At 42.1% G+C, this 25,741-nt stretch overlaps 1 long non-coding RNA gene across 2 annotated transcripts; it reads right to left on the reverse strand.

Annotated features, from left to right (window-relative positions):
• Positions 1–264: 264 nt before the first annotated feature.
• On the reverse strand, positions 265–25,741 carry LOC130681126 (uncharacterized). Of its 2 annotated transcripts, XR_008994164.1 has the most exons (4): positions 25,441–25,741; positions 25,077–25,333; positions 1,132–1,308; positions 265–1,023 (listed from the first exon to the last, which is right to left on the reverse strand). It is a non-coding gene; the product is annotated as an uncharacterized LOC130681126 (long non-coding RNA). The 2 variants fall into 2 exon arrangements; XR_008994163.1 differs by having other exon boundaries at positions 25,077–25,741.

Raw genomic sequence — 25,741 nt, forward strand, 5'->3', positions numbered from 1 at the left:
ATACAGACCAATCAGTGGGGGGAGGGCCCTCAGATCATTTTTTATCTGAAATTATGAAGACAGGGCTTAAGGATGCAAAAAATATAAAAATATAAAAAATTGCTCCAATGAAAAACACTTGTTTAGACAGAGAGGGAAATAATAATGGAAAAAAGAAATCCCTCTGTGTGGGAAGTATATGCATCAAAATTATCAAGGGCAATGCACGCCCTTTCAAGAATGTGTACGAGTTGCTGGGAACGGCCTGGACAAACAACAGGTGTGCAGCAGGAAAGTAACTGAGCCAATCCACAAGCTGTTGACTCATATCTACTGTAAGCTCTGTCTGGACTGAGGCTGACTGTTCTTCCAGCTTCGGGTGATTCAGTTCTCTGAAATCGCCTTCTCTCGCGGTTCAGGATATGCACACCACCTTCCTGGAGCACAATGGGAAAGACTGGGTGAGGCGGGAGTGGGTGGTCACTGTGTGTGGAGCCTGTCTGGACACCCAGTGCCCCAACAGTCTGTTTATCTTTCCCTGCTTTTCTTGAGAAAAGGCATCTAAAGACTCTCATTCTGCTCTCGTGCATACTTAGAGATGAGTAACTCACAGTCCCCAAGACCACCAGTTCTTCCAACCAGGATCCGTACATGCAAAGACCCCCCAGTCACTTACACACTCACATGTAGGCAAAGTCACACACAGATTCAGTTCAATACCCAGTCGCAGATTAACACACAGACATGCAACTCACCGTGTTACACATAGTTCTTCATCCTCCTGCTCGTCACAACGCGAACAGCTGCATGACCAGTTCCCAACTGTCACACGCTCAGAATCATGAAGACATATGAGCAGTCTCACCCCCTCGCACTCGCTCATCCCAGACAGATGCCCACCTTTCCTGCAAAGTCACACTGTCTCAGTAGAGTTCACTCTCATTTAGACACCATCATATGCTTCATGGGATTACACTGCCCCAGGGTCAGCACACGAGTCTCTTCAAGGATCCCCAGGTCTCTCTCTTCCATAGTCACAACACCCTAGAAAACAGTCCAGATAGAAATGCACGTGTTTTTTCATTTTCTGCAATCTCCCACTGCATTTTTCAGTGACCTGGGACCACTGAAGTCTGTGTCCTTTCAACTCACCTGTTGCTCTGACATGGTTGTATCTTTTGCTGGACAGCTGCTCTAGTCTTGCGTGTGAGCCCCTTGGAGTCACAGAACGTGGTCGAACCTCTGAGGCGCTGCCCTTGGCTTCCTTCTAGGGTCCCAGCAGTGTGAGAGGAGGTGGGGTGTCAGAAGTAGACTCAATCACAACTGTGCCTGTGGACACACAAACTATGTGTCTGTGATATAGCAGAGCCATCAATAAGGAAAATGTTGGAGGAGGAATGAGTAGCAGGGGTGATGCACAAACAGGTGATGAGATGAGGGAGTGATTCTAAAATCCAGCCTACACGCCTCTCACCAAGTCTTTACCCCACGGGGCAGCAGCCACCCAAAAGTGCGCTATTTTCTAACTTGCACAATGGCCAAGAAGTGGTGGTCTTAGGATAAGCTTTTGGCCCTAGAAGGAGATCCTCCTCTTTCCTCTTCCAGAGATTCTGGGAGAGCATAGATAAGGATCCTCAGCAGCTCCAGAGATAGAGGTAGAGAAAGTCTTTGTGTCATGCCCATTTCACACCAGGTCCCTTGCCTCTGCTAATGCCAGCTGTGTCAGGTGAGGGCCACTCAAACCTGTTCTCCCACATGCTGGGGTTCAGCCACCCCTCCTCCATCTGGGTCTCCATATGCATCAAAATCCCAGAGACCCTGATTCTCCTTTAGGTTCTGGGAAAAATGTGAGATCCTTAAGTTTTACTCCTTGATTTGTGTGCTCCTTGCTTCCAGGCTTGACTGAAGACGAGTGAAGGTACAGTATGATGGGTCTAAGCCGTAACAGGGCGGAGGACTGCGGGCACCCCCTGGCAGGTTGTCCTTTTGGGGTGAGAGGAGACATCTTCAAGACCTAAGTTAGGAATTTGAGGAAGAATCCAATCGAATTGTATTAGAATCCAATCATCATTGACATGAGATGGTGTTTGCATCATCTGTATGTGAAATTGTTGATTAATCCAATCAAGGGAAGCCCCCCCCCATGGCTCTGTAGATTGAAACCAGAGGTCTTTCAGCCCTTCCGGGCAGCAAACCGAGCCATTTCCTGCCTCCCAGGGGCTCTGCCTACTGGTTGTCCTTGAACATCCTCTGAAGTTTTTCTGAATGACTCTCATATCCCTGAACATCCTCAAGACTGCTGATGTTTATGTGATAATATAAGACACTTGCTTTTATGTATTCTATTCATTTATTTGTTAAGATGGGGGACTATGTTTATGGAAGCCACACAAGATTATAATCTAAGGAAGACCTGTGAAGGGGCTATTTTTCAGTGTTGCTTGCAAAGTGGGGCCTCATATGCTGTTTGTGGGCGTTTGGGGAACTGGGAGGAAAGAGCTCAAATCTGTGGTTTTCAGGTCATTATAAGGAAGGATGTTTCTTCTTGGATTGAGCAATGGGTAACGACCTTTGTTCATACCATGTGGAATCTGATGATCTCTTTGCAGACTCCATGAAGAAATCATGACTGGTTGGGGTGGAGAAGGTTACTTCCTGCTTTGAGACATTATAGTCATAGCAGGGACGTCTCCACAAGTGGGATCATGTGAAACTCCCACAACAAACTTCAATCTGACTGGAGAAGCCATAAAGTTGTCCTTTAATCCTCTTCTCTTGCCAGAGCAAAGAGGAGCAAAATTGAGGTGGGGGAGAGGTGTAAACATTCTTGCATCAATGGCAAACCTTGGATAAGTTATTATTTAACCAAAGGGAATTAATTCAATAAATGTAGCACACCAATTAATGACATGTTTTTAGAGTTACTAAAAGGAGTGAGATCATAACATTCTCAAACATTGAGATTTCCCCATGGTATTATGGGTTAAAAAAATCAAACTAAATTGTGAAAATATGTGGAGTATAATCTTTATTGTCAGTTCTTGTCTTTTAGCAACTTCATTTTAGCTCTGGAAAGACAAGAAAAGTTATCAACATGGTTCCTCTGAGTAAAGGAAGATTTTGATTTCAAGTTCTCTGAACCACAAAAAGTTTAAACATAAGCATCTGTCAATTTTCTTCTGAAAGTTTTATTTCTAGCATGGAAACAATAAATCTTTTGAGACAGTTTGTCTCTTCTTCCTTCCTTCCTCCCTCCCTTCCTTCCTATTTTCTGAAAATTCTATGGTTTTACCTTTATAAAAGAACTGTGAATCAACCACTTTTGATCACCTGCCAATTCATCCAGGGCAGACATTTTATCTGTTGTGTTTACTGCCAAGTGCCTTGCTCATAGCAGATTCTCAACGACTCTTTATTTAATAAACAAACAAGCAAATAAATATCTTTTTCTATAACTTCTTTCTGAATACAAACAAGTTAACATTTCTCAGAAATAAGTGATGTGAGCAGTGAAGTATATCTGGGCAATATGTTTTTTCAGAATCTATTCCTGGTTTCATGACTAGAAGAGAAAATGAAGCAAAACCAGATTTTCAGTTGGGTTTAAAAGTCCAGTCAGTAATTATGAAAAATTATGTGCCAGCAAATTGGAGAACATAGAAGAAATGGATAAATTCCTAGAAACATGCAATCTTCCAAGACTGAACAGGGAAGAAATAGAAAATCTGAATGGACTAATTACTAGTAATGAAACTGAATCAGTAACAAAAAACTCCCAACAAACAAAAGTTAAATACTGGATGACTGCACAGGAGAATTCCACCAAACATTTAAGGAAGAGTTAATACCTCTTCTTTTCAAGCTATTCCAAAAACTTTAAGAGGAAGAAAAGCTTCCAAATTCCTCGTACAAGGCCAGCATCACCCTGATACCAAAACCAGACAAAGACACTACAAAAAAAGAAAACTACAGACTAATATCCCTGATCAAAGTTGATGATAATTTCCCTTACCATGTAGGCAAAAAATGAAAAGGTGAATCATTTGCTGTGTTGCTGATGACCTATTTGTTGGGTGCCATTGTATAATATTGGTGGAAGTAAAAATGTGTATGGCATGTTTTGGAGGTCATTTTGAGGAATCAATCAGCACTTATAATGCCCATAGAGTTCCCATAGAGGCTGGTCATGTGTGGATTAGGGTTAATGGAAAATAGGTAGCAGGGAAACAACCTCATGAAACCCAGATATTTTGCATGTTAATTCCTTAGTGCCGGTTCTGCCCTGAATATGTGCTCAATCAATGGCTGCAGGGATAATTAATTGCCCTCCTGTTCATTGTCAAAACCACCCTCTTCCTCCATAATAAAATTGCTTGGCATGGGGTCTCGTAACCCGGGTAATAAATCTGTTGTGAAGAATCCAGGCCCATTTCCTTCTTTTCTTCTCAACTGAGCAATGGAAGGTCAGCCCTAGCTAGTCTCTACTTCTTGTAGAGAACCTCTTGTTCTGTTGAACCTTTTCCACCTACTGAGATGTTTCAGGACCTGAGTTTAGGCCAACAGTAGGGCCAGTAAGGTCCTGTACAAATGGTGCCTCTCTGTGAATTTCAACAAGGTACCTGCTTCAGGATGGATGAATCTCTAAGTGACGTCTTTTCTGGGTGGATTACTTACAACAACGTGCCCCTTCTGCAATGGGATGCATGCCACCCTACCTCTCCTCGGACGCTCCTTGTCATATGCAGCCTCTCTGAATCCCACTTCCCTTCTATGCTGCTCACGTTCCACCTCACGGTGTCTCTGACCTTCCATTGTCCTGCGGAATTGCTGACACTGAGACATAGGACCCACCTGCCTCTGGATGTCTCTGTCCCTCATTGAGAGCTCTGAAAATTGATGCTTTGTAGTTCAATCCTAAGCCCTGGGGGAGTCTGAGCATCTCCAGTAACTTTATGTTCTGTTCATCTCATTGAAGAAAAATTTTCATGACCCTTGTTAAAGATGGTAAGAAAGACTTTATTCAAGAGGAACCACAGCAATGGGGTTTGTGTTAGTGGGGAGAGACAGAGCTCAATACAATATGAGGACAAGTGGGGATTAAGGAGCACAGTGTGATCAGTGGATAGAAAATCACTAGAAGGAAATATTGTGGGTAGGAGAACTCTGGCTAACCTGACTTGATAGGATTCTTGCCAAAGGCATTTTAAGGTGACAAGATATCAAGGTGGGGGATGAGGTATTTGGTCAGTTCTCAAGGGTGACTAACTATTAGGGGTGTGGAATGAGGAGTTTGATAAGATATTGAGCATGGGAGCTAAATATCTTGCTAAGGGGACCATCAGGATTCTTGTTAAAATTGGACCAGCGAGGCCAAGACAGAGACCAAGGTTCAGGCCTGACCAGTAGGAGGGCTCAGAGGGGCCTGACTGCACTTTGGTCCAGGCGAGTCTCTGTCATCACTCATTTATTTCACTATTGTTTTAATTTGCCTTGCTTGTGTCCTTAGTGTTGTGGAGTATATTTCTGCATGTTTAAAAGCTGTTCATTATTTTTTAATGAATATCTTTTTTCCTGCTCAATTTTTATGTTGAGTTTTTGCCTTTCTCTTAGTGATTTTAAAGAGCTGTTTATAGATGAAGCATCTAAATCTTTGTATATCATTTATGTTGTAGCTTTTCTCTTTGATGTCTTAATTTTTTGAATTTCATCACACCACATTTTGCCTTTAAAATGTTTAGATGTAATGTGTTCACTTATTAACTTTTGGTGGATATTATTGAAAAATTTTACTTAATTGTACTTGACCACTTTATTATTATTTTTAAATCTAACCTATCTTAAACTATGAGTGAGTATTGAATTTTAGCAAAGGAATTTTCATCCTCTATTCTGACGTCTCCTAGGCCCTGAGTTTTGATGGTGAACAAGGCAGGCTGGGTCTTGGCTCCCACGGAAGTGCATTCAGTGGAGGGAGATGTGAAGCTCATCAGTGACCCACAGCACAGTGACAGAGCAGCTGGGTGATTAAGAGGAGAGAGGCTGATGGCGTGAAAGAGCACGTTGTTTTGTATCAGGTAGTCAGAGATGGCGTCCAGGAGAGGCATAAATTTGACCAAAGACGGGAAGGGTAAGAGAGACTGATACTTGGACACTCGGGTCAGGGGTCCCCGGGAACGAGAACGGTGCGTGCTGACGCCCTGCTATGGGAAATAATGTGCTTTGTTCAGCAGGAATAAAGGGACCCAGCAAGGATGTCACACAACTAGTGACAGTGTTGCAATTGTAGGGAAAAGCCATTGAAAAGAGTTAGAGTCTATTCTAAATACAGTAGGTGAACCATTTTTGAGCACTCATGGAGAGTTACACAATCCAACACCTCTGACTAATATTTAGAGAACAGATTATATCAGCCAGGAGAGATTTGTAGTGCTAAAAGGAAGCCTTAGCGGTGCTTGGGGATGAGGCCACCATGTTAATTCTTCTTTAAACGTTCGGTGAAGTTCTCCAGTGAAACCTTCGGGACCCTCCCAGTCACCCCGACACACACACACATACCAGGAATTTGTATGGATATGGAGGCGATTTATACACAGGCACCAGTAAATAAGAAATAAAATCTATTACCCATACAGTAAACAGTAAAGAGATGTGCCAAGGAGGAAGGTTCAGGTCATTCCGGGTGGATTCGGCTTTTATTGGTTAAAATTAAGAGGTGGGTTAAGGGTGTGGGTTCCCTCCTGGCCTAGAAGCTGCTCTGTTTGAAATGCCCCTGGGGTGACCTCCAGCTTTCAGGTATGCGGCAGGAGGAAGCTTAAGCAGGGAGGGGACAGGAGAGCCTGTCAAGAGCCGGATGCTAAGGACAGAGTCAGCCTCCTTATGACACTTTCCCTCACACCCGCATCAGGCCTTCCTGAAGTTTCCAACTTGTCCACCTTTATATCTCTGTCTATCTCAGCAGCTCAGGCCAAAAATCCTGAGGTACTGCTCATCTTTCTGTCACACCAACTACATGCTTTTGTTCCAAGAAGGCAGGAATTTTAACTAATGCATTTACTATTGCATTCCCATGACCCAGAAATGGGCCTTGCTTATAGCACATTCTTCAGAATTATTTCATAATCATTTGTTTAAATTTATGTCTCCTCTTCCTTTGTCTAAGAAAAAGAGCCTTAAACAGCATTTCTCAGAAATCAGTGGTCATTTCCATCAGTTAAGTAAATCTCAGTTGAGGATTTCTTCAGAATTCCTTTGTGATACCACAGCCTCAAGAAAACAGTGAATAGATTTCTGCAGTTGTGTTTAAAAGTTTAATCAGCATGAGGAAATGAAAGTTTGCATTGAACACAGGCTGGATATCTTAGTTCTTAGTGTAAACAGTAGTTAGCAGCGGTGTCAACCTTTGTTGTAAAGCAAAGCCAGGAGGAAATGTTCGCAAACGATATTATACAAAATCCTGAATATGTGTGATAGATACTTTGAACAGATGTATAAAAGATTGTACAAGAGGAGAACTGGCAAAACACACAGACCAGTTCACAGAATTAACCATCGTGTCAACTGGGAAGCTATCCTTAACCTCACAAGTGATGAGGAAATTGCAAAGAATCGCAACAGCGATGACAGGTGCCTCACCTTCTAGAAGAGGTGACTAAAATCCTGTTTATTGGGTTGGTGGGAATGATGGGACGGACAGGCTTCTTGGGGGTAGCTGTGAAAATTCAATAAAAATTTAAGGATCATACAGTTCACCTCATGTGGGGCACCGGAAGTATGTGGGAAGTCGGGAGAAAATTGTAGACATAGGGCAAATCTGTCTTAAGATGCAGAGAATTATTTGCTGGAATTGAACTGAGGATGGGAAAATGAGTAAAACGGCAGACTTAACGACTTAGGCATGTACCACATTTCATTCATTTGCCTACTGTGACGGTAAGGTTGTTTATAGTTGGGGCTAATGCAGAGGAAGCTGCTACAACATTTGTCTACAGATTTTTTCATATCTCTGGGATAAATATACAGGTGATTCCTGAATCATGGTAACCATACGTGTAACTATATAAGAAAGTGCCAAACTGTTTAGCAGGGTGGCTTCACCATTTTAGGTTCTTGCTGGCCGCACAGGGGAAATCCGGCTGTTGCACGTCCTAGGAGATTTGTCGGTCTGCTCTACCTGAGCCGTTCTGATGGGCATCCAGCAGTCCCTTCTCACAGCTTTGATTAGCATTTCTCTGACGGCTACAGATGTTGAACGTATTTTCATGTGCTTATTTGTCACATGTGCATCCTCTGTAGCGAAGTGTACAAGTTTTTGCACATTTTTAAATAGAATTACTTGTGTTTTTGTTGAACTTAGAGAGTTTTTCAAATATTCTGGATACAAGTCCTTTGTCAGTAATATGTGGACTGCAAATATTTTCTCCTATTCTATGGCCTGTTTTTTTATTGTGTTAACAGAGGACAGTCATTGGCATAGGAGAGTTTGAAATTTTGATAAAGCCCAATTTATCACTTTTTCTCTTCATTGGATTGGGCTTTGGTGGTTATGTCTCTTTACCGGCTCCTATGTAATAGAGAATTTGTCTAATATTTTCTTTCAGAAGTTAAAGACTTTTATATTTAGACCTATGAACCTATGATCTGTTTTGGGTAATTTTTCTGTTTACAGCATGAAGTTTAAATGGAGGCTCATTTTTTCCTCCTTTGGCCAAGTTGGAAGTACAGCTCCTCCAATGTTAATTATTGAGAAGAAATGGAGAATTCTTCTTCCATTGAATTACTTTCACACGTTTGTCAAAATCAGTTGGGTGTGCTTAATTATGTCAGTTTATTTCTTGAATTTCTATTCTATTTCATGTTCTAAGTGAGTGTCTTCCCTCCAGCAACCACACCATATTGATTACTATAGCTTTATAGTAAGTCTTAAAGTCAGGTAACATGATTCCTCTGATTTTCTTTTTATTAAAAATCTTTAAGCTATTTTTGCTAAATGTTTAGCTAGTTCCTTTGCCATATATGCATGTGCCACCTATCTACCATCTACATAAAGCTTACTTAAATCTACAAAAGAGTTTTTGGTATTTTGAAAGAAATTGTGTTCAACTGAGAGGTGCTTTGGGGAGAATTACATCGTTGTTATGTGTGGCTTCTGATCCATGAACAGAGAGATAGGTGTCAGTTTTGTTAATGTCTTCTTTGATTTCTTAAATCAGCATTTTGTAATTTTCAGCATAAGTCATCTGTACACATTTTGTTCTATTTACATCTAAATGTTTCATTTTGATATGAGTGTAAATGCTGTTGTCTTTTTAATTGCAATTTCTAATTGTTCATCACTTGTTTATAGAGAGAGGATGCTTGTGTGCTGTGTTGACCTTGCATTCTGTGGCCTTCCTGAACTCATACAAAAAAAAATTTATGGTATATTCCTTGGAATTTTCTACATAGACCATCTGCAAATAATCACAGTTTTATTTCTTCTTTTCTGATTCATATGCATTTCATTTCCTTTACTTGCCTTAGTGTGTACTGACTAGAACTTCCAGTACAGATTTCCCCTGATACCCCAAAGTAGAGAGCTCCCTTGAAAACTTTTGTTAGCAGAAATGGCACCCGTAAAAGCAAGAATCCCCTTTGGATTTCTGTTGGAAACTGAAAAACGAGGTCTTTTGTAAAAGCGAAGTGCCGCCACGCAAACTTTCCAGAAGCGCGGGATACCTGGCTATGCTGGGTAGCGGAGGTGATAGCGAGTCTTGCCTTGTTTCTGATCTTACAGTGAAAACGTTCAGTCTTTCACTGCTAAGTATGATGTTGGCTGTAAATTTATTGTAGATGCTTTTTATCCCATTGAGGAAGTTCCCTTCTGTATCGACTTTGCTGAGAGGTTTTTTTTCAACTTTTTATTTGGAAGTAATTACAAATTCTCAGGCAGTTTGCAAAGGCAGTACAGAAGGGTCCCATATACCTTCATCCAGGTTCTCCAAGTCCAGGGAGAATTATAGTCCAATAGTTATAGTCCAATGTCAAACCCAGGAATTTTACATTGGTGCAAGTTCTATGTCATTTTATGACACGGATAGATTTGTGTCACCAGCACTACATCAAGATAGAAAATTATTCCATCACCAGGAGAACCTTTATACCACAACACACCACTCCTTCACGGTAACAGCCAACACACTGGCCTGAGCACCGTCTGTTACCCATGACTGCCTCTAATCTGTTTTCCATCTACACTTTAAATGTTTAAGAATGTTATATACATGCAGCCTTACAGTATGTGTGACCTTTTGTAATTGGCTTTTTCACTCAGTAAAATGCCTTTGAACTCTCTGGGTTTCTTCCAATTCACAGGTTGTTCCTTCTCAATGCCCTTTACTACTTTCTCCTTTTCATTTCATAAATCTTGGAATGCCAGTGTTAATTCTCTTCTTTTTTTTTTAGCTGCACCCCCTCCCTTTGTGATCTTAACCCCTCATGATCTTAAATGCCATCTATATGTTAAAACCTCAAAATTGAACTACATCTACAATTCACACCACATTACATTTAGTTTTCATGTCCCCTTAGGTTCCCCTGGACTGTGACAGTCTCCCAGACTTTCCTTCTTTTTGATGACCTTGATAATTTTGAGGTGAATCAGCCATGCATTTTATACAGTGCCTCTTAGGATTTCTCAGGATTAGCAGGTAGATATAGAGGAAACCTCACTGACATGGAGCCAGGTGGCCAGCAGGGGGAGCTCGCACACCACCACTCAGAAATCTCAGACCCACAGAAAGAGCCGGATGTCACATTTATTGTTCCAGCAGGAGGAAGCAAGGTTTCCATCTTCCACCATCCCGCAATGGCCCAGCCAATGTGAAGCTGTCACAACTCGGCCAATGAGCAGCCATGACACACGGGACTCCCGGTTTTCTCTGAGGGACTTCTTGCTCAGAACAGTACACGCAGTTTGGCCCTTTTCCTCTATGAAAAGCATTCTCTTTGGTTCTCTGGACTTGCCTATGATTTTGCAGTAGCTTGCATGCCCCAAATTGAAATTCTCTGCTGTTCCCTAATAAACCTGTTTTTGTTGGTAAAGGACTGACAGTTTCATTTTGTTAACATTACCTGGTGCTCAGCAGTGGGATCCAGAGGAGACCCCCAGCCACTCTGAGGCTGGTGAGCAAACAGGTGGTGATGCCCACAGGGCCTGTGGAGCTCACGGCTATCGTGCGGACCCTGGAGTTTGAGGGTGACTTTTCTCCTGGGTGTTGAGCTCCGCTGTCTGTGTTTTTGAGCTCTTCAGGCTTTATCCAGGATCTGCCTTAAGGTCTCCTTCCCGAGAGTACTCGTTTGGCCTTTGACCCCTGTCCTTTTGGGGACTGGACTGTTCCGGGTGGAACTGCACTGGTGGAACTGTCGGCCTTTGGCTTGATTCCTTTTGGAACCAGACTGACATGTTGAAACTGCTGCTCGGAATTTTTCATTCGCCCTAGAGGAAAGCCTCTAAGCAATGAGGTCTCAGTCATCACAATGCTGTGCAGGCGGCCCCTCTCCTGGGACTCTGGCTGGTTTTACGTTTAAAACCAATTGTTGCTCCTCATGTGAATTTCTAACTGAACAGACCGACCTAACCAAAAGTAATTTAGAACACCAAATAGCTGTTATGGGGAAACTTTGATCTCCCTAAACTTGTTTTTCTCAAAGTTAGAAAGCCTAAGCTCAAAAGAAAAAGAAGAAAAACAAAAATCACGTGGGATGACTATACTATTTTAACTGACACCTTCAGGCTTCCAAATGTTCTCAGGATTCTAAGTTTGCCTCTTTGCAAAATACTATTTCTAAATTAACTGAGGCAAACAGTTGAAAGAGGCCGCAGTGGCTCCTGAGCATCCCCCCATACCCAACCTTTTTTGTCTCCAGGCACGGGGCAGCTGCCTTGTGCTCAGGCCCCGCCTCTGACACCATTTTCCTCTATTCCCATTGCACTGTCCTACCTCCTCTACACCCTCCATTCCCTCATTCTAATCCCTTTGCTAAACTTCTTATTTATTCCTCTGAATCCCTCTCTGCTCCCTCCTCTCCTGAACCCATGAAAACCTATCCCTTTAAAGTTAAGTCTTCTGAGGATCCAAATTAACACTTGGGGTGGGCATGAGATTGCAAGTACTTTTGCCCAATAAGCAGAGTTCTGTGTCCTTATTCAAGCTTAGATGTTAGTCAATGGGGAAAACTGCAAACATGCATACTGATAATCAGTATGCCTTTGGGGTACCTCATGGCTTTGGAATATTGTGGAAGCAATGAGGTTTCCTCATCTCCAAAGGGGATAAAATTGAAAATGCCTCCTATGTCCAAAATTTACTAGATGCCATACATTTGCTAGGAGCTGTGATGCTTCAGTTTCCCAGGTGTTCCAGCACGGACTCCCTACAGGCCAAAGGAAGCCACCTTGCTGATATTTCCACCAAAAATGCTGATCTTAAAGAAGCCAGTAGCCAAAGCACAAGTCATTCTCCAAAGGGATGTTCTCCCTAATGATAATTTAGAAAACTGACAGGTGGCTCCAGAAAGGGAAAAACAAAATGTGAATCTAATAATTGTTGGTTGGATAAAAGGGGAAAACTCTGCCTTAGACAAAATAATAGTCCGACTCTACCAGAAATTCTGAAATTTCCTCCTTACCACTGTACGTGCACTAAACCACTCGTCTACAGACAAAATGATAGTGTTCATGAACAGTCTTGGTGGGAAAATATTAATAAGGCTGCAGAAAGTGTCTGTCTCACTTCTCACCTGTCCACATGGCCCCTGGACATTTTTAATTGCCCAATAGGCCATTTAAGATTTGACAAAGGAATTTCAAACAGCATCCCCATCTCGTGGATAAAAATGGCTTAGTCATGGTTTGTATGTTTTCTCACTGGACTAAAGCTTTCTGTTGTAGACAGGCCAGTGCTTCCTCTGTGAATAAAACTTCGGTTAGAAAAGATTCTTCCTACTCAGAGAACCCCTCTCAAACTAATTAGTGATCAGAGACCCCCCCCTATCGGTTAGGTACTGTGACTACGCTGTGCTTTCTGGCAGGTTTTACCATACTTTCCTTATGCATACCATCCTTAATCCTCAGGGTTAGTAAAATGCATTAATGGCACTGTTAAGACTCCATTGGCGAGGTACGTAGAGACCCTCCAAGTACACTGTCCAAAAATGGTTAGTCCTTGTAAATTTCAGATTCACCCCTTTGGAACTAATAGACTCCAACCCTTTGTGATAGTCCCATGCACTTGGTCCCTGCCTCCCTTGACCCACAGCTGATAAAAGGAGTTATGCTTCTGTATTTAAAGGCCTAACAAAAATAACCATGCTTTGGTGAAGTAATCTCTTCACTGCCAGGAGATAATGACCTTAAGCATCACAGTTGACCTAGAGAGTCATCTACTGGGAAAGACACCTCCAGAAAGACTCCTCAACCTCGCTGAAAGGTCCTCATCACAAACTGCATACCAACTCTTGTGCTGCCAGACTTCAGGGAACAGACTCTTGGGTTCATGTGACATATCTAAAGAGAGCACCCAACCCTCACGGAGCCTACACTCCACCTGGTGATTTGAAGATAAAGATTTCCCCAAACCGAGGCAGACCTCAGGTTAGACAGCTTTCCCAAGGTGTCTGGACCAGGCCTGTAAACATTTTCTCACTGTTTCCTCCTTCCATCTCTTTTCGTGGAAAGAAAATGCCCTTATTTGCATTTCCCAAACCCTTGCAAAGAGGAAACTTCTTTATGGCCTTTTGGAAACAGCTTCATCATGATCCCATGAGCCATTTGACGGGTTAGTTGGTTCAGAATTCACAAAAGTCTGTCTTTTATCTGAACTACCTGCTGACTTTGGATGCTTCTCCATGCGGAGACCAGCTCCGCAAACCAGCTGAACCTGAGAGGACTGGGTGGGAGATAAGAAAAACAGAGAGAGATACAAGAAAGACACAGAAACCACTGCAGGGGTCAGGAGGTTCACTGACTGCTGGTGGCGGAGAAGTGATGCAGTTTCATTTTTGATACAGTGATACCACTTCCAGGCTGATCTCATATCCAGTGATCTCAGTTCTGGTTCTCTCTTTTCTGGATCCGGTGATCTCACTTCCTGGGTGATATCACTTCCAGCCCTCCACAGCTCCACGTTCTTGGTCTCTGAGCTCCATGTTCACGGTCTCTGAGATTGCAACCTTACAGGCTGTATCACTGATAATTGGTTCCAAACAGTTCTTTTGAGATAACAATACTGTTTTAATATATCTTTGAAATTTGCTATGCTTTCAAAAAATGCATCCACTATTTGCTTCATGTTTATACCTCTGCCGTATCTACCCACGTGCTCTCGGTTATGTTGTTCAGTGTGCTCTTGCAGTGTCACTATTCTGCTCTTATGACTGCTTTCGTGTAGGGACTTCAGGAGGCATATGTGACTCCAGGTTTTTCTGCTCGAGAGGCCTTTCCACCTTGGGTCAGAATAAATGTCAGTAAATATTTTCAGTTGGTTACTTTCAGACTCAGGGTCCTGGTTTAGGACCATCATGTGGTCTGGAATTGTCATGTTACTTCTTCTGTTTTGTATAATTATTTGAACTTTTATGCTTTTTTGTCTGTCATATTTTTGTAAAAGTGATGTATCCAATAGGGAGATAATCTCCAATGCTCACAATCTTAATAATGTGGCCTATAGATGGGAGGTGCCTGGGAGCTCTTCCATCTGACCTTATTCTTTAAATGTGGCCTTAAGCGGTTTCCAACTACCGTGCACTTTTTCTCTGGCATAGGACATGGAAGCCAGGAAAGGTCTTTCCTGAGAGGTCCTGCTGAGAGAGGAAAACACTAAACAGAGCAAACCTAACTCTAAAGATCAGCAATGCTTTCAGAAAAAGATCATTAAAAGAGGGGACGTGATTGGAGCCAAGATGGCGGCGTGAGTAGAGCAGCGGAAATCTTCTCCCAAAACCACATATATCTATGAAAATATAACAAAGACAACTCTTCCTAGAATAAAGACCAGAAGACACAGGACACCATCCAGACCACATCCACACCTGCGAGAACCCAGTGCCTCTTAAAGGGGGTAAGATACAAGCCCCGGCCCCGCGGGACCCGAGCGCCCCTCCCCCCAGCTCCCGGCGAGAGAAGAGCAGGCAGAGCGGGAGGGAGACGGAGCCCAGGACTGCTGAACACCCAGCCCCAGCCATCCGGGCCAGAGCGCAGGCACAGTGCGTGCACGGGGGCCCTGGGTACTAGGGAAACAGGGCAGCAAGAACAGTGAGCGGGTACCGGAGGCCTGGCGCTGGAGGACATAAGAAAAGCAGTGGCCATTTTTTTTTTTTTTTTTTGCTGTTTTGTTTTGGCGAGAGCTTTTTGGAAGTCTTAAAGGGATAGGGACCCCAATACTAGGGAAACAGGGCAGAAAGACCGGTGAGCAGAGGCCTGAGGCTGGCGCCAGAGAATAAAGAAAAACGAGCGGCCATTTCTTTATTTTTTTAATTTTACAAATTTTTTTTTTTTTTGTAGTCGTTTTGTTTTGGCGGGTGCTTTTTGGAAGTCTTAAAGGGGCAGGGCGGGACACTTAATCCAGAGGTAGGGAATCCGGGATCTCTGGGCACCCTAACCCCTGGGCTGCAGGGAGCAGGGAGGCCCCTTACAGAGATAAATAGCCTCCCAGCTGCTCCCCCTCCAACGTGACTCCACCACTTTGGAGCAGCTGCCCGAGCCAGGCCACGCCCACAGCAACAGCGGAGATTAACTCCATAGCAGCCGGGCAGGAAGCAGAAACCCTGTCTGCGCGCAGCTGCGCAGCACAAGCCACTAGAGGCCACTGTTCTCCCAGGAGAGGAGGGCCACAAACCAACAAGAAAGGAAGTTCTTCCAGCCATCACTCGTCCCAGCTCTGCAAACTATTCCTATCACCATGAAAAGGCAAAGCTACAGGCAGACAAAGATCACAGAGACAACACCAGAGAAGGAGACAGACCTAACCAGTCTTCATGAAAAAGAATTCAAAATAAGAATCATAAACATGCTGACAGAGATGCAGAGAAATACGCAAGAGAAATGGGATGAAGTCCGGAGGGAGATCACAGATGCCAGAAAGGAGATCACAGAAATGAAACAAACTCTGGAAGGGTTTATCAGCAGAATGGATAGAATGCAAGAGGCCATTGATGGAATTAAAATCAGAGAACAGGAATGCATAGAAGCTGACATAGAGAGAGACAAAAGGATCTCCAGGAATGAAACAATATTAAGAGAACTGTGTGACCAATCCAAAAGGAACAATATCTGTATTATAGGGGTCCCAGAAGAAGAAGAGAGAGGAAAAGAGATGGAAAGTATCTTAGAAGAAATAATTGCTGAAAACTTCCCCAACCTGGGGGAGGAAATAATCGAACAGACCACGGAAATACACAGAACCCCCAACAGAAAGGATCCAAGAAGGACAACACCAAGACACATAATAATTAAAATGGCAAAGATCAAGGACAAGGAAAGAGTTTTAAAGGCAGCTAGAGAGAAAAAGGTCACCTATAAAGGGAAACCCATCAGGCTAACATCAGATTTCTCAACAGAAACCCTACATGCCAGAAGAGAATGGCACGATATGTTTAATACAATGAAATAGAAGGGCCTTGAACCAAGGATACTGTATCCAGCACGACTATCACTCAAATATGACGGTGGGATTAAACAATTCTGACAAACAAAAGCTGAGGGAATTTGCTTTCCACAACCCACCTCTACAGAACATCTTACAGGGACTGCTCTAGATGGGAGCACTCCTAGAAAGAGCACAGCACAAAACACCCAACATATGAAGAATCGAGGAGGAGGAATAAGAAGGGAGAGAAGAAAAGAATCTCCAGACAGTGTATATAACAGCTCAAAAAGCGAGCTAAGTTAGGCAGTAAGGTACTAAAGAGGCTAACCTTGAACTTTTGGTAACCACGAATTTAAAGCCTGCAATGGCAATAAGTACATATCTTTCAATAGTCACCCTAAATGTTAATGGGTTGAATGCACCAATCAAAAGACACAGAGTAACAGAATGGATAAAAAAGCAAGACCCATCTATATGCTGCTTACAAGAAACTCACCTCAAACCCAAAGACATGTACAGACTAAAAGTCAAGGGATGGAAAAACATATTTCAGGCAAACAACAGCGAGAAGAAAGCAGGGGTTGCAGTACTAATATCAGACAAAATAGACTTCAAAACAAAGAAAGTAACAAGAGATAAAGAAGGACAGTACATAATGATAAAGGGCTCAGTCCAACAAGAGGATATAACCATTCTAAATATATATGCACCCAACACAGGAGCACCAGCATATGTGAAACAAATACTAACAGAACTAAAGGGGGAAATAGACTGCAATGCATTCATTCTAGGAGACTTCAACACACCACTCACCCCAAAGGATAGATCCACCGGGCAGAAAATAAGTAAGGACATGGAAGCACTGAACAACACAGTAAAGCAGATGGACCTAATAGACATCTATAGAACTCTACATCCAAAAGCAACAGAATATACATTCTTCTCAAGTGCACATGGAACATTCTCCAGAATAGACCGCATACTAGGCCACAAAAAGAGCCTAAGTAAATTCCAAAAGATTGAAATCCTACCAACCAACTTTTCAGACCACAAAGGCATAAAACTAGAAATAAACTGTACAAAGAAAGCAAACAGGCTCACAAACACATGGAGGCTTAACAACACGCTCCTAAATAATCAATGGATCAATGACCAAATCAAAATGGAGATCCAGCAATATGTGGAAACAAATAACAACAACACTAAGCCCCAACTTCTGTGGGACACAGCAAAAGCAGTCTTAAGAGGAAAGTATATAGCAATCCAAGCATATTTAAAAAAGGAAGAATAACCCCAAATGAATGGTCTAATGTCACAATTATCGAAATTGGTAAAAGAAGAACAGATGAGGCCTAAGGTCAGCAGAAGGAGGGACATAATAAAGATCAGAGAAGAAATAAATAAAATTGAGAAGAATAAAACAATAGTAAAAATCAATGAAACCAAGAGCTGGTTCTTCGAGAAAGTAAACAAAATAGATAAGCCTCTAGCCAGACTTATTAAGAGGAAAAGAAAGTCAACACAAATCAACAGTATCAGAAACGAGAAAGGAAAAATCACGACGGACCCCACAGAAATACAAAGAATTATTAGAGAATACTGTGAAAACCTATATGCTAACAAGCTGGGAAACCTAGGAGAAATGGACAACTTCCTAGAAAAATACAACCTTCCAAGACTGACCCAGAAAGAAACAGAAAATCTAAACAGACCAATTACCAACAACGAAATTGAAGCGGTAATCAAAAAACTACCAAAGAACAAAACCCCCGGGCGAGGTGGATTTACCTCGGAATTTTATCAGACATACAGGGAAGACATAATACCCATTCTCCTTAAAGTTCTCCAAAAAATAGAGGAGGAGGGGATACTCCGAAGCTCATTCTGTGAAGCTAACATCACCCTAATACCAAAACCAGGCAAAGACCCCACCAAAAAAGAAAACTGCAGACCAATATCCCTGATAAACGTAGATGCAAAAATACTCAACAAAATATTAGCAAACCGAATTCAAAAATACATCAAAAGGATCATACACCATGACCAAGTGGGATTCATCCCAGGGATGCAAGGATGGTACAACATTCGAAAGTCCATCAACATCATCCACCACATCAACAAAAAGAAAGACAAAAACCACATGATCATCTCCATAGATGCTGAAAAAGCATTTGACAAAGTTCAACATCCATTCATGATAAAAACTCTCAGCAAAATGGGAATAGAGGGCAAGTACCTCAACATAATAAAGGCCATCTATGATAAACCCACAGCCAACATTATATTGAACAGCGAGAAGCTGAAAGCATTTCCTCTGAGATCGGGAACTAGACAGGGATGCCCCCTCTCTCCACTGTTATTTAACATAGTACTGGAGGTCCTAGCCACGGCAATCAGACAAAACAAAGAAATACAAGGAATCCAGATTGGTAAAGAAGAAGTTAAACTCACTATTTGCAGATGACATGATACTGTACATAAAAATCCCTAAAGACTCCACCTCAAAACTACTGGAACTGGTATCGGAATACAGCAAAGTTGCAGGATACAAAATCAACACGCAGAAATCTGTGGCTTTCCTATACACTAGCAATGAACCAACAGAAAGAGAAATCAGGAAAACAACTCCATTCACAATTGCATCAAAAAAAATAAAATACCTAGGAATAAACCTAACCAAAGAAGTGAAAGACTTATACTCTGAAAACTACAAGTCACTCTTAAGAGAAATTAAAGGGGACACTAACAGATGGAAACTCATCCCATCTGAATCCCAGGAAGAATTAATATCGTCAAAATGGCCATCCTGCCCAAAGCAATATACAGATTTGATGCAATCCCTATGAAACTACCAGCAACATTCTTCAATGAACTGGAACAAATAGTTCAAAAATTCATATGGAAACACCAAAAACCCCGAATAGCCAAAGCAATCCTGAGAAAGAAGAATAAAGTAGGGGGGATCTCACTCCCCAACTTCAAGCTCTACTATAAAGCCATAGTAATCAAGACAATTTGGTACTGGCACAAGAGCAGAGCCACAGACCAATGGAACAGACTAGAGAATCCAGACATTAACCCAGACATATATGGTCAATTAATATTTGATAAAGGAGCCATGGACATACAATGGCGAAATGACAGTCTCTTCAGCAGATGGTGCTGGCAAAACTGGACAGCTACATGTAGGAGAATGAAACTGGACCATTGTCTAACCCCATATACAAAAGTAAACTCAAAATGGATCAAAGACCTGAATGTAAGTAATGAAACCTTTAAACTCTTGGAAGAAAACATAGGCAAAAACCTCTTAGACATAAACATGAGTGACCTCTTCTTGAACATATCTCCCCGGGCAAGGAAAACAACAGCAAAAATGAGTAAGTGGGACTATCTTAAGCTGAAAAGCTTCTGTACAGCAAAAGACACCATCACTAGAACAAAAAGGATCCCTACAGTATGGGAGAATATATTTGAAAATGACACATCTGATAAAGGCTTGACGTCCAGAATATATAAAGAGCTCACACGCCTCAACAAACAAAAAACAAATAACCCAATTAAAAAATGGGCAGAGGAACTGAACAGACAGTTCTCCAAAAAAGAAATACAGATGGCCAACAGACACATGAAAAGATGCTCCACATCGCTAATTATCAGAGAAATGCAAATTAAAACTACAATGAGGTATCACCTCATACCAGTAAGGATGGCTGCCATCCAAAAGACAAACAACAACAAATGTTGGCGAGGCTGTGGAGAAAGGGGAACCCTCCTACACTGCTGGTGGGAATGTAAGTTAGTTCAACCATTGTGGAAAGCAGTATGGAGGTACATCAAAATGCTCAAAACAGACTTACCATTTGACCCAGGAATTGCACTCCTAGAAATTTACCCTAAGAATGCAGCAATCAAGTATGAGAAAGACCAATGCACCCCTATGTTTATCACAGCACTATTTACAATAGCCAAGAATTGGAAGCAACCTAAATGTCCATCAATAGATGAATGGATAAAGAAGATGTGGTACATATACACAATGGAATACTACTCAGCCATAAGAAAAGGGCAAATCCTACCATTTGCAGCGACATGGATGGAGCTGGAGGGTATTATGCTCAGTGAAACAAGCCAAGCGGAGAAAGAGAAATACCAAATGATTTCACTCATCTGTGGAATATAAGAACAAAGGAAAAACTGAAGGAACAAAACAGCATCAGAATCACAGAACTCAAGAATGGACTAACAGGTACCAAAGGGAAAGGGACTGGGGAGGATGGGTGGGTAGGGAGGGATAAGGGGGGGAGAAGAAGGGGGGTATTAAGATTAGCATGCATGAGTGGGGGGGAGAAAGGGGAGGGCTGTACAACACAGAGAAGGCAAGTAGTGATTCTACAACATTTGCTATGCTGATGGACAGTTACTGTAAAGGGGTTTATAGGGGGGGTGTGGTAAAGCGGAGAGCCTAGTAAACATAATATTCGTCATGTAAGTGTAGATTAGTGATACCAAAAACAAAACAAAACAAAACAAAAAAACAAAAAAAAAGGGCAGTTCCTGTGTGGTAACCTCCAATGAGTTCTACACAAGGGTATAAAGGGCATATAAAAGTGTAGGCAAAGGGTCTGTTTGCGTTTATACAGAAGATCAAAGCCTAATTGGGCTACCCCGAAAATGAACTAAGATACGATATGAAAGAGAACTTCCAACATCAGCACTCTCTGGAAGACTCATGCCAGAAGATGATCATCAAAAAACCCCAACAAAGATCCACGCACTGCTACAGCTGTAGATGTACTCATCCCACCGGTTCCTGGACTTGCCATGGGAATAAGGAAGGAGATACCTAAGCTGGCCTGTGCATACAGTAAAACAACAAATTTGACTGGATCTATACTGTTGGAACTCAACCAAGAATTAGGAGAAGTGCAAATTGTAGCGCTCCAAAATCTTACAACTACAGACTATTTACTGTTAAAAGAATATATGGGATGTGAACAGTCCCCAGGAATGGGTTGTTTTAATTTGTCTGATTTCTCTCAGACTGTTCAAGTTCAGTTGGACAATATTCACCATATCATAGATAAGTTTTCACAAATGCCTAACGTGCCTAACTGGTTTTCTTGGTTTCACTGGAGATGGCTGGTAATTACAGGTATCCTTTGGTTATGTAACTATACTCCTATTATGTTAATGTGTGTGCGCAATTTAATTAGTAGTTTAAAACCTATACATGCTGAAGTTACTCTACAAGAAGATATGTCAAAGAAATAATCAATCTTCCCATGTTTTCTGCCGCCTGCTACTTCTATAGCTTTTCTTCTTCCTTCCTAATTACAACCCTTAAATAGAATTCGTGCCTCATATCAAATTTACTGAGTATCATAATTCTTCCAAGTGGTCAAGATACCTCAAGACAAATGCTGGGCATAGAAGCCACAGGGCATAAATATGCAAAGAAGTAAAAAGCTAACCTTTTCAAAGAATATTGCTTCTCTCTCACTTACCAACTTTACATTTCCCTGTATGGCCCCGGAAGATGACTGGTTAGCCAGAGACGGGTAAGATTCCTCAAGGGAGGAACAACCTAAGACAGGCACAGTCGCAGGGGGGCCATCAGGTGAGAAATTGGGGATCAACAGAGGTGAGGCTTAGAACCTCACCCCCCCTGTTCTGAGAGAAATCTTCTGCATCCGTGGATGTTTTATTGCCCTTGTCTAGCTTGGATTAACACATAGTCTACAGGCACACACCTGATCATCTACATTTGCTCTCTTACAACACTAAACTATATTTTCTACCTTTATCTTGTATCTACCTACCACTTCAGCATTTTATTTAAAGTAATAATAATAAAGAGAGAAATGTGGTATCCACATATAAATCAAGTATAAAAATCAAACGAGTATTCATATTTGAACTGACTGTTTATAGTTCATAATGCATGAGGAAAACCAAAGGTTTCTGTGATGGCTGCCCTTGTACTGTTCACCATGTAACTTATTCAATATGTAAGAATTTGTTCTCCATGTAAGAACTTGTTCGTTATGCTTCAGAAGATTGGAGACTGACGAAAATTAGGCTTTGGGTGGATTAATGGTTGTGCATTGAGCATTGACTCCCCTATACAGAATTTTATTGTTGTTAACAACCATTTGATCAATAAATATGAGAGATGCCCTCACAACAACAACAAAAAAAGTACACACTTCCAATTCTAAAATAAATATGTAACCAGGATGTAGTGTGTAGCATAAGGAATATAGTCAAAATATGGTAACAACTTGGTATGGTGATAGCTGGTACCTAGAATTATCATGTATATAAATGTTGAATCACTGTGTTGTACACCTGAAACTAATGTAATGTAATACTGTGTGCCAACTACCCTTCAATAAAAAATAATTATCTACAAAAAAAAAAAAAAAAAAAAGAGGGGACGTGAAAATTAACAAAGGGAAACCTCCCTGACCTGGCCTCGGGAGGCCAGCACAGGGAGCGCCCACAGCCACCACTCAAATCTCAGACCCACTGGAGGAGGCGCTTAGCTCGCCAGTGGGAGCAAGAAAGGTTTCCTCCTTCCACTACCCCAAAATTGCCCAGCCAAGGACAGACTGTCACAATTCAGCCAATAAGCAGCTGCAATAGGTGGGGCTCCCAGTTTATTCCAAGGGACTTTTTGCTCGGAACAGCCCTCCCTACTCTGCCGTTTCCTCTGTAAGCGAGCGAACCTCTCCGCTCACGGGACATGCCTATGGTTCTGCTGTAGCTTGCATGTCCTCGATTGCAATTCTCTGCTGTTGCCGAAGCAACCTGTTTCTGCTGGCAAATAACTAACTGTTTTGTTTTTAAGGTTAACAAAACTAAGGCCATGTGTTTTAGGAGGAAAAACGGTAGAGATAAAATGTCATTTTAATAACTTCATATCAGGTACATACTATCAACACGACATGTCACTGTTGATGTGGACCTCGATCCCCTTGCGCTAAGGTAGTGTCTCTTCACTATAAAGTTGCTCCCCAGCCCCTTCCATCCTGTACGCTGGAAGGAACTCTCTGTGTGCAGCCCACACTTAAGGAATGTGGAGTTTATCTATGTGAATTACTTAGAATTTATCTTATCTCTTCTCCCCCATTTGTTTATTTATTCAATCATCTATTTATATCAGTATAGGCTCATGGGTATTTATTTTATACTTTGAGTTAAAATCTGATATAATAGCCTAGACGTTATTTAATTTTCTTTTACAAATTGTTCTGGCTTTGGCCAGTGGGAGCTCTTTCAGTTGGTTTTTATGTCCCTTTGACCTACCCCATCATTGTAGGGTTAGTATTTGTGAGGGGTTCTTTATATATTATTCTTTCTTCTTCGGTGCAGTTTTGAAATTTTTTATTAAAAAGTTGGGGAAAGTAGGTAGGATCCCTGCTGTCCTGGTCTTAGAGATGGAAACAGTTGGCCAACGATGCCTGTAAAAATGATTCAAATGTGATTGTTAGCAAAGGACGGGTACCAGGCCTTGAGGGCGTGTCCCGGGAAGGACTGATGGGGCCAGGCAGGCCAGGGAAGATTTTCCTGAGGAAGAATCCCTAGGACCTGAGAGAGGAGTAAGTTACCTAGGATGAGAGAGGACAGAAGAGTTTCCAGTGGAGAAACGGCGTGGACAGAGGCATAGCAGCACAAGGACCTAAAGACAAGAACAGCAGGAGTAGACATGGCGGGAGTGGTCGTGAGGACGGACACACGCAGAGTTGAATGCTATTGTGAAGGGTTTGACCTTTTTTTTTATGATTTTGAAAAATCATTTATTAACCTTTATTACAGATCATAGCAATAAACCGTACTTTATGCAAATGCTGATTTGGGTGATACATGAAAATATATTTAAATTGATAATTATAAACTAATAGTAATAGATATTTCTTTTTTAATTGCAGTATCGTTCATATACAATCTTATATTTGCTTCAAATACACAACATGGGTTCAGCAGTTGCCCATGTTGTTAAATCCTCACCCCCTCTAGTGTGATTACTATCTGTCAGCATAGAAAGATGTTACAGAATCATTGACTATATTCTCCGTGTTGTACTACCGTCCCTGTGACCAACTTACGTTGTGACTGCAAATTGCTGTGCCCCTTTATCCCCCTCACCCTCCCTCCTGCCCAACGCCTCCCTCTTTGGTAACTGCTCATCATGAAGGGTTTAATCTTCACCTGAGAAGATTCCTGGGAAACCAGTGGTGAGTGATAAGGGAGTTTGACATCATTAGACCTGCGTTTGAGAGGATGCCTCTTGCTACATCCTGAAGAGAGGAGAGCAAGGGGAAGGGAATCGAGTCGGATACCGCTGTTGCCCAACTGAGAGACGATGATAACTGGGGCCAGGGTTTGACAGAAATGGAAAGAGGACACCCCTGAGGGATGTTCAGGAGGAACCCTTGGCTTGGACTGATGGAAGGGGGTTGGTTTTCTTACCTGCTCAGCATGGATGGATGGCACTGCCGGTCACGAAGGTGGGAAACACAGGAGGATGTTAGTTTGGAAGAACAAAATCAGAAGTTTGGCTTTGGAGATGCAGAGATCCTTGGCAGCAGTCAAGAGGGGATCACAAGTCAGGACGTACCAACCCATCTCAAGTTCAGAAGAGGGGCTGGTAACAGTACCACCGCAACCAAAACAGGAAACTTTCAACTAGTTACTTCAATTCTCTGTCCTCATCTGTAAAACAGAGACTGCAGACCTGAGTCACAGGGTTTCTGTGACAATTAAAAGAAATACATGAAAAGCACCTTAGAACCATGCCCGGCACAAAGTAAACCCAGTAAATAGGAACTCTTACCGTAGAACTGTGAGGCTGTTGTCTCCCCAACTCGATCAGATAGTCATAGAAAGCTGGTTTCAGAGCCTTTGTGACCTCACAGGTAGCCCCCTGCTGATGAAGCCCTTCAGACTTCGTATCAGCAATGAGAAGCCCAGTTCCTTAATCGTGACCCAGACTGTGGGACTGGACCTGGTGGTTAGAGATGAAAGAAAATGGAAGCTTGCAAACCACAGGAAAGCAAACCAAACAGACACAGGCCTGAGTCCCCCTCACAAACTCCTGACACATGTGTCCTTGAGATGTTCTGCAGGACCTTAGA

This window comes from Manis pentadactyla, chromosome 15 (assembly GCF_030020395.1).
Source record: "Manis pentadactyla isolate mManPen7 chromosome 15, mManPen7.hap1, whole genome shotgun sequence".
NCBI lineage: Eukaryota > Metazoa > Chordata > Mammalia > Pholidota > Manidae > Manis > Manis pentadactyla.